General features: G+C 39.1%; 1 protein-coding gene and 1 long non-coding RNA gene across 4 annotated transcripts in view; one reads left to right on the top strand and one right to left on the bottom strand.

Annotated features, from left to right (window-relative positions):
• Positions 1 to 3,299: 3,299 nt before the first annotated feature.
• LOC124858573 lies at positions 3,300 to 13,096 on the bottom strand. Of its 2 annotated transcripts, none has more exons than XR_007035874.1 (5): positions 12,767 to 13,096; positions 12,475 to 12,644; positions 7,707 to 7,893; positions 7,186 to 7,597; positions 3,300 to 5,799 (listed from the first exon to the last, which is right to left on the bottom strand). It is a non-coding gene; the product is annotated as an uncharacterized LOC124858573 (long non-coding RNA). The 2 variants fall into 2 exon arrangements; XR_007035873.1 differs by having other exon boundaries at positions 12,501 to 12,644.
• ldb1a (LIM domain binding 1a) overlaps positions 7,803 to 13,098 on the top strand; it is a 28,789-nt gene continuing 23,493 nt past the window's right edge. For both annotated transcript variants that reach the window (XM_047350624.1, XM_047350622.1), the window contains exon 1: positions 7,803 to 7,939. The gene's annotated coding sequence lies outside the window, so the exon portion shown is untranslated. The remainder of the gene's footprint in view (positions 7,940 to 13,098) is intronic.

Raw genomic sequence — 13,098 nt, 5'->3', positions numbered from 1 at the left:
AATATACACATATCTAATAAAAAAGGTGCATTTGCAACATCTGTATGCTGTTGTTTTGTACTCTATTGAATGTTCATCAGAGAAACAACCTGGGGGAAGAAACTGTCTTTGTGGCGGCTGGTTTTAGTGAACAGTGCTCTGTAGCGGCGGCCTGAAGCTAAAACTCTATAAACAGTTTATGTGCAGGTTGTGTGGGGTCTGCAGAGATTTTAGCAGCTCTTTTCCTGACCCTAGACCTGTATAAGTCCTGGATGGAGTGAAGGTCAGCCCTGATTATTCTCTCTGCAGTCCTGATTATTCGTTGCAGTCTGGACCTGTCAGATAACACTGAGATGGATGAAGACAGGACAGACTGAATGATGGCAGTGTAGAAGATGACCAACAGCTCCTGTGGAAGGTTGAACGTCTTGAGTTGCCTCAGGAAGTACAGTCTCTGCTGGGCCTTCTTTCAAACAGTGTCTATGTGTGAAGACCATCTCAGGTCCTCAGAGATGGTGGTTCCTAAGAACCTGAAGTGGTCTACGGTCGATACAGTGTTGTTGAGGATGGTGAGGGGGGTGTATGGGGGTGGTGTTCTCCGAAAGTCCACCACCATTTCCACAGTCTTGAGTGGGTTCAGTTCAAGGTAGTTCTGACCGCACCAGTGTACCAGCCGATCCACCTGCTGTCTGTACGCAGACTCATCACAGTCCTGGATCAGTCCAATGACAGTGGTGTCGTCTGCAAACTTAAGGAGTTTCACGGACGAGTTCGATGAGGTGCGGTCATTTGTGTACAGAGAGAAGAGGAGTGGGGATAGAACCCAGTCCTGGGTTCTATCTGCAACCAGGACTGGGTTGCAGTGAGACTGCAACCAACAGCAGTCTCACCTGCTGTTGGTTGCTTTATGGGAGAAATTTGTTCCTGAATGGGATGTGGAGGAGATGATTTGAGGTGTGAATGGTTTCTTGTCATGTCTGCAGTAGAAACCATTCAGACAGTTGGCCAGGAGATGACTCTGTTCAGGATGGGTGGAGGGGCTCTTGTTGGCAGTCAGGTTTCTCAGACCAGTCCATACAGCTGACGTGTCACCAGTAGAAAGGCTGTTCTTAAGCTTCTCACTGTAGCTTCTCTTAGCTGCTTTGATCTCTTTTGTTAGTTTGTTCCTGGCCTGCCTGTACCACGCCCATTCTCCACTGCTGTGGTTCGCATACAAATTTTGATTTGTCTACTTCTTAAGCGTAGAGTTCCAAATACAGCCATGAAAACCTTTTTCAAACCGCTAAAATAAGTAATTGGCTATAATTTGCTCTGCCGCTGGGCACTGGGGAGTCATAGGATATGAAATTGCTAATGGGCTTACCAATAATCAAGCCCGAATGAAAAAAAAAAAAACATTATAATACAATTTAGAGTAAGAATGACAGAGCAATGGGAAACAACAAAAGATACAGTAAAAACAGAAATTATGTTGTAGTCATAAGATAAAGATTTTTCTCAATGTGGTTTAAATGTTTACTTCAAAATAGCAAGAAAACAAACTACAAGACTTTGGGATTGTGGTTTTTCATAGACCGTCCTGGACATTTAAATTAAATACCAATTATATCATAGAGAAACAATTTACTTTTTCACAAGATTGTCGATTTTAGCAATATTTGTTTTTTCTGTCGATTTTGTACATGGTTTTCATGAAAATTGCAAAAACAGTGATTCAGTTTATGTCCCATTAAACCTGTGTTCAAAAATATGAAGTTAAGACAAAATCCTGTGGAGGGCAGTAATCACCTACAGTTAGGCCCCAAATTCATCTGGGAGACTTAGATTGAAAATTATTTTCATTCAACCACAAAGTTTGATTCTGATAGAATGTGTTTGAAGTATCACTCAGATGATAAAGCAATGTACAGGTGTATCAGTTTTGGGTAGAACATATGTTTTCTATCATTTTAACAAACAATGGCATGTTAAAAATTAATTATACCTTTATCAATAATCAATTGAAAATTATTTTTGGCACCACATCAATCAAAGCACTTTTATGATGGGTAACCAGTTTTTTGCATGTCAGTCAGTCAGTCAGTCATTGATTTTCTACCGCTTCTTCCATAGTGGGTCGCGGGGAAGCTGGTGCCTATCTCCAGCAGTCTATGGGCGGGAGGCGGGGTACACCCTGGACAGGTCCCCAGTCCATCGCAGGGCAACACACAAACAACCATGCACACACTCATTCATACACCTAAGGACAATTTAGCGAAACCAATTTACCTAATAGGCATGTCTTTGGACTGTGGGAGGAACCTGGAGTACCCGGTAAGAACCCACGCATGCACGCGAGTCGAAACCAAGATCCTTCTTGCTGCAAGGCAACAGTGCTACCAACTATTATTTGAAAGATTTATCATTGGTGATGACCTCGTGTCTTTGAGGCTGAAAGACCTCCTTGCCATCACCCTAATCTTTAGTTCCCTTCACAAATCCTTTACCAGATTTTAGTCCAAAGAAATATGTTAGTTAAACCTAAAACATTACTTTAACCCTTCCAGGGTTATGAATAATTTTGCTCTTAACTATATTTGTCCCCACACTACCAGACATCAAGAACAATTATCTACAACCTGATATAAAAATACTGTATATTAAAAAAAAACACTCAGAATGAACCATTTCTTGGACTGACATTTTTATCTATAGAGATTCTCTGCTCTGCTACCCAAGTCAAATGACCTGCTAAGTTTTAGTTTTTAGTCTGAAAAAAACAAAAACAAAATAAAACACCTTTCAAAGTATTAATCTATCAAAGTAGTGAAAAGGTTTTCTGAAATTTCGTGTTGATGTTGTATATATTTTTTCATATATATAAACCCACCTGCAGCTGTTTTGGATTTTGAGTTTGAACCTTTTGGGCATGATTCTGAAAAGTATGCCTTGGCCTAAAAACAACACTGTGCATAAACACACCATACCTACAGTAAAACATGTTGGTGGCTGCATTATCCTGTGGAATTAGTTTTCTTCAAAAGGAACTGTATTTTTTGGGGGGTTTGTTTGTTTATCATGGTGGAGGAAACTATGAACAGATCCAAATACCAGTCAGCTTCGACCCAAAACATAAGTATGTATTAGAGAATGGTTTCACCAGAAATTAAGTCCTGGAATGATTTAACGGCAGTCTAGACTTAAATCTTGGAGAAAATTAGAAAGTTAGAAATGACAAGCATTTTTACGTCATAATATGGGATGCCAGTAGAGTCAAATTAAAGAAGGCTGACTGCTGTAACAGGATGAAGGATTAGTTTAAGGCCACTCAAACCTATGTACCCAGTTTATTGGATCTTTATTGTTTTATGTTTTTTTTACACTTTTCCTCAAACAGTTTTTTTCTCTTTTCTTCAAGATTTAAGGTGGATTTTCTTTTATTATTTATCATGATCTCAGTTTTCTACATCACAAAGAAGTGCCATTGGGTGTTTAACCTATATGAGACCCGAATAATTATAACAAAAACCCAATATCAGGTAAAATGTGTAATAGTCCTTTGTCAGTTGAATTTAATTGAACTGAATTCAATTCCCCTCAAAATAGCGAGAATTTACAACAAATGTCGTCTAAGGCACTGAAAAAAAGCATCCAATTTATACAGATACATCCATCAATTATTAATATTCCATATTCATGAAGAGACTCTGCATCTTTGCAGGAAACATCAAAATCAGATTATGAATTCTTTCTTTTAAATTTTCCTTTTTAAGATATCTGTGCTCTATTAATACACCATACAATAAGCCTCATATTAAATGAAATTGGCACAAAGGATTACCACAATGAGAGCACCCCTCACTGATGATTCAGTAAACATCAAACTGATAAAACAAATCTGTTCCTCTCAGAGCAGCTTAGGGTGATCAAATAAAGATCACTGGTGGTATTTTTCCATTATGCCACAAAAAATAAAAAGTGCCATGAGAAAACTGTCAATATTGAGAAGAAGAGATTAAACAGCGTAAAATACAAAAGTGGGGGAGATGGATTTCTCATTATGACTCGTACTGCATGTCTTAGAAAAGCTACTGGCAAATCCCTGAGTCCCACAGATAAAAATGGATTACATGCAAACCAAACCATACAGCATCCTCAAGCACACATGCACAAGCTTTGTGGTCTCAGTGCGGTTTACCGCTTCGTCTATCAGTGGGTTCTTCAAACCTCAGAATCTCTGCTGAGAGGAACAGCTAGCACAACGCCTCTTGCAGTGTTCAAGAACTCTTTCCAATTTCTCCAACAGCATTCACATCATTTGGTCCAAGGTACACATGAAGTTTCAAGGTGTCCTCAAACAGAGCTATGGAAAAACAGGAGATGCATTGTCATTTTGGCAGCTAGTTAGGCTTAACCCCACTTCAAACATTTCAAAAAAATAGGGTGTCCCAGTTGTTTTTGTGGAATAGCGCAAAGGTAAAGCTTTTGTTGCTCAAAAAATAGATTCTAGCAGCACTTTTGGGCCAAAGGGCTAATAAATGTTACATAGATATTTTCTCAGTTAACATGGCTTTAATGGCACAATAAACACGGTAATGTCTAGTTAGAAGTGTTTCAGTATATCATATTCACTGTTAATTATTTAATCCCAAGTGTTATAATCTGTGGTTTGATGGATGTCAGTGTGTTTTGTTCGATTTTATTTTCAGTTATTCTGCAAAAGCCCAAAAGAAAAACCAGTCTATTATTCCTGTTGTAAAATATGTTGTCATAGGACGATAAATACAAAAACACTATAACTTTATCTGAATAGATTCAGTGTTGACATTCTTAAACAGGCTTGCATTCAGACTGGTCACCGTCATTCTTCAGATATGTGTGAAGATTAGTGTACTTATTTTGAAACAACTACATAAAACATCAAGGGGTTTTAAATGTATATTAAATACATGATTGTGTTGTCTCTGAGAACCATTTCTTACTTGTGATACATGCAATAATCATTTTCTAACACTAATTAATGGCACTTTTCTTTTTTTTTTAACAAATGTTTATTATCAGGTAAATAAAGATTATAGAGCATTATTATCAAGGGCCAAATGCTTACAGCTGGAAAATACACACATTCGATAAATAAAGAAAGAAGTATTTCAGCAATTTATAATATGCATAATTAAACAATAAAAGGAAGAAATTATTATGAAAGGATACATTTATTATGTTCTGAAAGCATATACTGCATCATTATCTCACTATTTATTCAATTATTTCATAATTCCTTGTTGCAGAGTGTTGTGAATTTATTTTATCTGTGAGGATAACCCGCCATCACTCAACAAGCCTAATGCTGTTATGCGCAAGGTGGTGTACAATTAAACTGCCGTGCAGCTTAACCAGTTTGAATTGTTTCATGATGGACTGTATCGCAGAAATTATGACATAATTTAATAATCTTATTATTTTAAAATACATTTATACAAATATAGATATTTTTAATGAAGTTTTTGATGCAGGGCTGCAAGGTGGCACAGTTGGTAGCCTTGCAGCAAGAAGGTCCTGGGTTCGTCCTGGCTGGGGGTCTTTCTGCGTGGAGTTTGCATGTTCTCCCCGTGCATGCGTGGGTTCTCTCCGGGTACTCCAGCTTCCTTCCACAGTCCAAAAACATGACTGTTAGGTTAGTTGGTCTCTCTACATTGCCCTTGAATGAGTGTGTGTGTGTGTGTGGTTGTTTGTCCTGTGTGTGTCTGTGTTGCCCTGCATTGGATTGGCGACTTGTCCCAGGTGTACCCTGCCTCCCGCCCATTGACTGCTGGAGACAGGACCAAGCTTCCCTGCGACACACTATGGAAGAAGCGGTAGAAAATCAATGACTGACTCTTTTGATGCATCAGATGACAGAGACTATCTTCACAGTCTGGCATTACATCAGACTAATCAATTCATTTGTATTTAGGGTCAATTATCTTTTTTTACTTTCTTTAAACAAAGAGATTTACATATATTTTAGTATTAATTGGAATTTTCATTTAAAATGTCTCTTTAATATTTGTGTAGTCTTCCACATTCTTCTTGTATGCTTAAGGTTATTGTCCACGTGGTTAATCCATCAGGAACAAAACTCAATCATCTTGCTGGTTTCTTGAGATGTTGATCCAGCATTTCCACATAATATTTTGATGCCCATCAGTCATTTGGGCAGCAAAACACCCACAAAACATGAAGCCTGTTTGCAAGGTTCCCTTTTTTATCTGCAAATGCAATCAGACCACCGGACAGGTCTCCAAATTTAGGGGCTTTGTCCCTGAGTGCATTTGCAAGCTGCAAATCTGGCTTTTTACCTTAGTATGCCCTTAAAGGACTAATTTCACTGTCGATGGTAATACTCTTTTACCAGCTTCAATTAGTAGCTTCACAAGGTATTTGCTTTTGCTCTAGAACTGATGTGCACATTTCACATTAAAACAAATTCATCTTACTAACCAAATATGTCTCCTCCCTAAAAACTATGATGGTTAGACATTCTCATGCTGTTTATATTTGCACATAATTGTTTGAACTAATTAACGTGGCACTTTCGGGCATCTGGAAATTGTACCCAATGTTTAACCGCACGTGTGGAGTTCCATTATTCTCTCTCTGATTTCTGATTGGTATCTGCCTGATTCTTTTGATTTTCCCATGGTGTCACACGAAGAAATTGTTTTAGAGCTGTTACTTTAAAATATATTCATGGGTACCCTAGTGTTGTGAATGAACCTTGAAGCTATGGCATCATCATCCGTGTTTTCTCAAATTGTTTACAGGAATACTAAGCTCTTTGTATGTGTATGAACTTCCAAATTTTAAGTAAGTACTAAAAAATCTCTGAACAGATTCTTTCTTTTTCTCGCATTTAGCATTTAGGAAAAGTTTAGTTTGATTTTTAATGTCAGGCCGAAAGAGAAAAAAAAACGTTTGGTGTCTTTTTGTACATTGTATTTAAATATAAAGTTTCAACTGTATAATATATATATTTGACTAATTCTTTATTTTTTGGATTGTGGTACTTTTGGCCCTCAATATACTGTAGCAATAATAATCAATATGTTCTATTATTTTAGCGACAGTGGTAGGAATGATTGTTGGTTGTCCTGTTTTTAATAAATGCTTTTAAAATAGATTAAACATTTACATTTAAATGTTTGTGTAAATCTGTTGATATTTCATCATGCTCTGATAATAACTTACTGGCTCATGCTTTCACCAAAGCTTCTTCTTCTCCATTATATTTTCTGCCAGCTGTTGCTTCTGTTGCTGTTTTTGGATTTACAGTATAACACATGCGTGCTCGCTTCCAGCATTCGCTCCAACTTTCCGCCGTCGTAACAAGCCCAGATATCCTGCCTCGGATATCAGCCATGTCCTGATGAATCCATGTTGCTCATGCTTGTTTATCTGAGTGCTGTGAGACCTGTGAGCTTGTCTGTCTGTCTGTCTGTAAGCGAGACAAAGAAAGAAAGAAAGAAAGAAAGAAAGAAAGAAAGAAAGAAAGAGGAGCGCTGATGTTCCCCAGCATTCTCCCAAGCTGCTACCTACCTACCGGTGCTCTGTGTTGTCATGGCTACAAGCCTCCCCTCCCACCTCACGGTCGTCTTTCTCGCTGGGTACGGAGAGATGAGAGGAGAGGAGAAGTGGATCTGGCTGCTGCCTCTGCGTCATATTCATACCAGTGCAGCTGAAAGCCCCCCCCCATACACACATATATTTACCTCCTCTTTCTTCCTTGCCTTCTTCCTTTCCTTCTCATCATCCAGTTTGCACACTGCCAGATCCCCCTCCATCACCAACACCACCATCTCTCCATTTGTGTTTCCTATCTGCAACTGCTTATCACAGTACTCTTTCTCTCTCGATCGGACCTGCTGGATCTTCTCTGCGTTGCTGACCTGAGAGGACCTTTATCCAGCAAGTGAGGGAGAGGAGAGGAAAGAGGAAGACAAAGGTAAGCACCGACAGGAAAAATATTTAAGTATGTTTGTGTCTGAAAGAGAGAGCGTGGGAGGTAGGAAGAAAGAGAGCACAGAGGTGTAGGAATTGTAAAACAAAAGCTTGAGGAGAACCCATCTGTGGCGGAGATATCAACAACCACAAGGAGTGTTTAGGGGATTTTGGAGAGATTTATTAAGAAAATTAGACTGTCTGTGCACAAAAACAAGTGTTTGCTTTAAAACAACATGCTGGGAACACATGTGCGCTTCAGTCAGTGAGCCTGTGTGCAAGCACTTTGCTTTGCTGTGTGTCACATATTGTTATTGAGCTGCTGCTATTATGTGTTCCCACAGTAGAGAGAGGGAGCCAAATGCAAGTGGGGGGGGGGGCTTATTATTTTTTGTGAGAGCTTTCTGAGCAATGTGTGGACGTGTTAAAAGAGTGGCAATCTCTGCACTTTCAAGAGAGGTTTGAAGGAGTGTGTCTAATTGTGAAGTTTAGCCCTCACCTCAAAGCCTAAACCTCTTGAAACAGTAATACCCCTTTACCATCTTTTCCCACACACTTCATCTTTTATTTCTTTACCAGGTGACAATAGAAATGTTCCCCCCTCTCTCCTTACCTTTTATTTATTTTGTGGTTCAGAGTTTATAGTAGTGAGATCTGATCATGTTAAACTACAAACGTAACACCTTTACAGGCAGCACAGGAAAACAAAGCATCTAAGAGAGATGAGCGTACGCACAGAGCGAGAAGAACCAAAGGGACAACAAGATCTCTGTCTGTGAAGGGGAAATAAACACAGAGGAGAAAAAGAAGGGCCCGCAGGGTTGTTCATTGTATGTTGGTCCTGACAGCAGTTTCTGACATGGTGTATGACATTTAACTGTGATGCCTCCGTCAGTGCAACGCTGTGTGGGGAATGTGCCTGTCAGCTTTAATTTTGACAGAGACCCATTTATTTGTCTTCTGTAAGTGAATTAGATGTGAGTGGCAGAAAACAAGCATCTGAAGTTTGTTAAACTGAGCTTCATCTGTGGGCAGGGGGGATGCTGTTCCTGTTGTTCAGTATATCAGTCGTTGCGATCCTTTTATTCTGAATACAGATAAAAACAGTTATCTGAAAAATGTAGCATGCAATCTGATACCCATAAATAAAGTCAGAGGTCACAAAATAAGTAACTAGAGTCCATCTGTGTGTAATTTATACCCAGTTTAAATATAGATGGAGCTTTTCTTTAAAGCCTCAGAGATTAGTTAGAGAACATTAGTGATTAGCATCGTTAAGATTATAGAAAGCACCAAATAAGACCATCCAAATAAAGATATGGCACACTTACCTACCTTAAAAAGGCTGCCACCAAGCTAAAAGGTCATGCACTGAAAATAATAACCCAGAAAAGCACATGACAGAGGCCCATGATTACTTTGGATGAGCTGCAGAGATCCACAGCTCAGGTGGGAGAATCTGTGGACAGGACAATTGTTAATTGTGCACTCCACACATCTGGCCTTTATGGAAGAGTAAATGGTAAATAGACAGAACCAAAACTTCTCTAGTCATACTAACCATCCACAGCACTTTACACTGGAGCCACATTTACCCAGTCACACTCACTAACACGCACATGATCTTACACTAATGCACAGACTGGTAGGCAACTTGTGGTTGAGGGCATTTCCTTGGGCCACATCAACATGTGGGAGGTGAGGAAGCTGGTATCTAACCCACAACTTTGCAAACTACTGCCATCACTGTTGAGCTGAAGTCACGCCTGAGGAGTGTCAAGAAGAAAGCAATAAGATTCTAAAGTTTGCATGTAGGGAACATGGCAAATCTTTGGAAAAAGGTGTTCTGGTCAGATGAGATTAAAATAAAATGTTTTGTCCGATCTGCAAAATTGTGGTCGAAAATCAACACTGCCCATCTCCACAGTGAAACATGGTGGTGGAAGCATGATGTTGTGGGAATGCTTTCCTTAAGCAGAGACAGGGATGCTGGTGACAACTGAATGGAAGAAGGATTGAGCTAAACCCAGAACAGTCCTGGAGAAAACTGGAAGAAATCCTATTGGCTGCAAAAGACCCAAAACTGTGGCAGAGGTTCTACTTCCAGCAGGACAACTACCCTAACTATACAACCTGGACTACAATGGAAGGGTTTAAATCACAGCATATTCAGTTGTTAGTATGGCCTGGCTATAGCCCAAACCCAGTCCAATTGAGAACTGATGGCAAGACTTTGTTTTTGCCTATTTCTTAAAATCCCCAAGAATTACTCAGAGATTTGTGGTTATAAAGTGGCAAAAAGTGAAAAATTTCAACAGGTATGAATAGTTCTTGAAGACACTGTAGTCTTACACAATAATGTGTTTAATTTATTTAATTTGGTTATAAAATAGATTATGTGGATCACATAAAGAGGTGTTACTTAGAATGCATAAACTTTATGTGATTATACCTAAAAATCCTTAAGATTTTTCTTTGTACAAACTCTATTCGTGTATTGTTACAAGAATATTTTTTTCAACTAATAGCACAATTAAATCTATTGCAGCAGAGGTTATTATGTCATCCATTGTCCACCAGAGCAGCTCTGACTCCATTGTTTATGTTTACTGATGGTATAGTGTATTGCACAACTACACACAGCAATGTGTGCATCAGAATTGGTGAAGAGACATTTAGCTATCGAGTGTTCTTCATTATTTCTGAGCTTAAAAGCTCTGTTGTATCTGTTTAGAGCTGTCATTTCTTGCATCCGTTTTTATTTGCTCTCATTTGTCATACGGAAAAAGTAAAGAGCAACTGACTTTAAGCATTGCCTCAACCCAGTTTTTTTATGTTTCTGTTTTTATTTATGTGGCACTTGTGATTTTTATTTCGTACGTTCACCGACAGGAAATGGGGTGGAGAGAGAAAGAGAGAGAGAGAGGAAGAAAGGTCAACGGGCCGGGACTTGAACCTGTGATGGCTTCGTCGAGGAGTGCTTTACCTCTGTGCCATCGTCGCGTCTTTAACAACCCAGTGTTTTGCTAAAACATTAAGACTGAGTGTGTCGTTTGAGTGGGTAAATAAAAAACTGCTCAAAAATCGCTGGAGGATAAAACAAAAATAATCAAACTGGTTGACTCTCCAATTTGAGTCTCATCCAGTGGAAAAATTTGGACATTTGAAGATCTTTAATCTAAGTCTTTAAGGTTTCTTACCCTACAACCAACCTACAGGATCAAGAAGGTCCTTTTATTGTCCAAGCAGAGGTGTTTAGCTACTTGTCAGTGCTTAACATTAAGTTGGAGGTTTTTTTAAACTTGATTCTGTTAAAACATATATTTAATATTTATTCATTTATTACCTTTTTGCTTTCCCATTGCCTTTCTGTGCCAATGTAATTGAAGAAGGAAACCCCTAAAATAGGCCTTTAGTGCCTTGCAAAAGTATTGAAATCTCTTAAACCTTTTCACATTTCGTCCTGACTACAATAACAAACGTCAGTCTATTTTTTGGGGGAATCTCATGTAGCAGACAAGTATAATTTATTACATGACTTGACAAGTAAAAGGAAAATGATACAGTTTTACAAAACATCTGAAAAATGTGGCATTCAGGTTATGTGTCTTGGAAAACTAACATTGCACATCACTTTGAGCAAACCATTCCCATGATGACACATGGTGGTGGCATGCTGTGGTGATGCTTTTCTTCAGAAGGAGCAGGGAATTTGTTGAAAGTTATTTTGATTATAGAGATAAATGGAGAACAATGCAGGAAAAAAAGATGTTCCAGGCAGCAAAAAATCAAGGTGGAGATCCACTTCCATTACAATTCTAAACACAGCCACATCTATGATGAAATGTTTTAGAGCACATTCATGTGTTATAAGTCAAAGTCCAGATCTACATGCAACTGAAAATTCAGGGCATGACTTGGATATTTTCTTTCACTCCACCCAATCTAAATGAGCTTTAGCTGTTTTGCAAAGAGTGGTCCATAATCTTAATCTGTAGTGTGCCAAGCTGGCCCGGACATATTCCAAAAGACTTAGAGCTGTAATTGCTACAAGAGGTGGATTTACCAAATATTGACTTAGGAGGGTTGAATGCAAATCTATGTCACACTTGTCAGACTTTTGCAAGTCACAGTTAGGTTCTACTTTGTGTTGGTCAAAGACATAAATACACTGAAGTGTGTGATTGTATTGTGAGAAAATGGAAAAGAATTCCAGGTGTTTTTAAGGTTATATTGTGACAGGTTAGAGTTTGAAATTGTCTGTGTTCATCTGACAAGATCACAAAAACGACAAATACATTAAACTTCTGGGAGTCAGTTGGGTGCTTGTGTTTGTGTAGTAACATGTGAGATAACGAAAATATTTGCTTTGTGAACAGAATTTATGGAGCGAACAGGAGTGAAACCTGAGGGGTGGACAAGGCCACAGAAATAAAGTCTGCAGAGGTTAAACAGCAAAGTAGAGAGATTTAACTAACAAAGAGCAGTAAAAGTACAAGAACAGTAATTGAAAGAAGAAACAGAAATAACTGTGCTCACATTTAAAGCCAAGCCAGACTGGGTACCTGCAGCTTTATTGGGCCTGCACATGTGCATGCTGCATGTACACGTCCTCCACGCCTACCATGGGTCTCCAGTGTCCCTGCGCTCCAGGAGGCCTTTGCATTTTTAATCAATGCTGTCTGTAGTGATTAACACCAGTGTTCTCTCTGCAGCAAAAAAACAAAAAGATAGAGCAGGAGTCAGAAAGAGAGATGAGAATCTGTCATACATGAGGGATAGTGTGTGTGTGTGTTCATGTGTGTGTGTGTGTGTGTTTGGCAGTAATGACCCTCTGCCTCTGGGCTCCTACTGAGTATGTTTATCTCCCACAGCAGCACAGGGTAAAAATAGACGATGCATCACTGCCGCACATGCACCCCCGTCTTTTGCATTTTCCCCTTTTTTTTTCTCTTTTGCCCTAATTGCCTCCCTCCTGCATTCTCTATTTTAAATATGCATTCACCCTCACTCTTATCCACATTCCCTGCTCTAGTCTGACAAACCACTGAGGATCTTTCTTCCTATTTCACTGCTCTCTCGTTTTCCCTCCCACTCGTGTTGCAATATGTCTATTAATGATGCAGCTACAGCACCGCTGCCAACTTCCTGCCTCTGACAGAG

Source organism: Girardinichthys multiradiatus, chromosome 22, assembly GCF_021462225.1.
Source record: "Girardinichthys multiradiatus isolate DD_20200921_A chromosome 22, DD_fGirMul_XY1, whole genome shotgun sequence".
NCBI classification, from domain to species: Eukaryota; Metazoa; Chordata; class Actinopteri; order Cyprinodontiformes; family Goodeidae; genus Girardinichthys; species Girardinichthys multiradiatus.
Note: the sequence above shows the minus strand (reverse complement) of the source record. Positions and strands in the feature narration are given on the sequence as shown.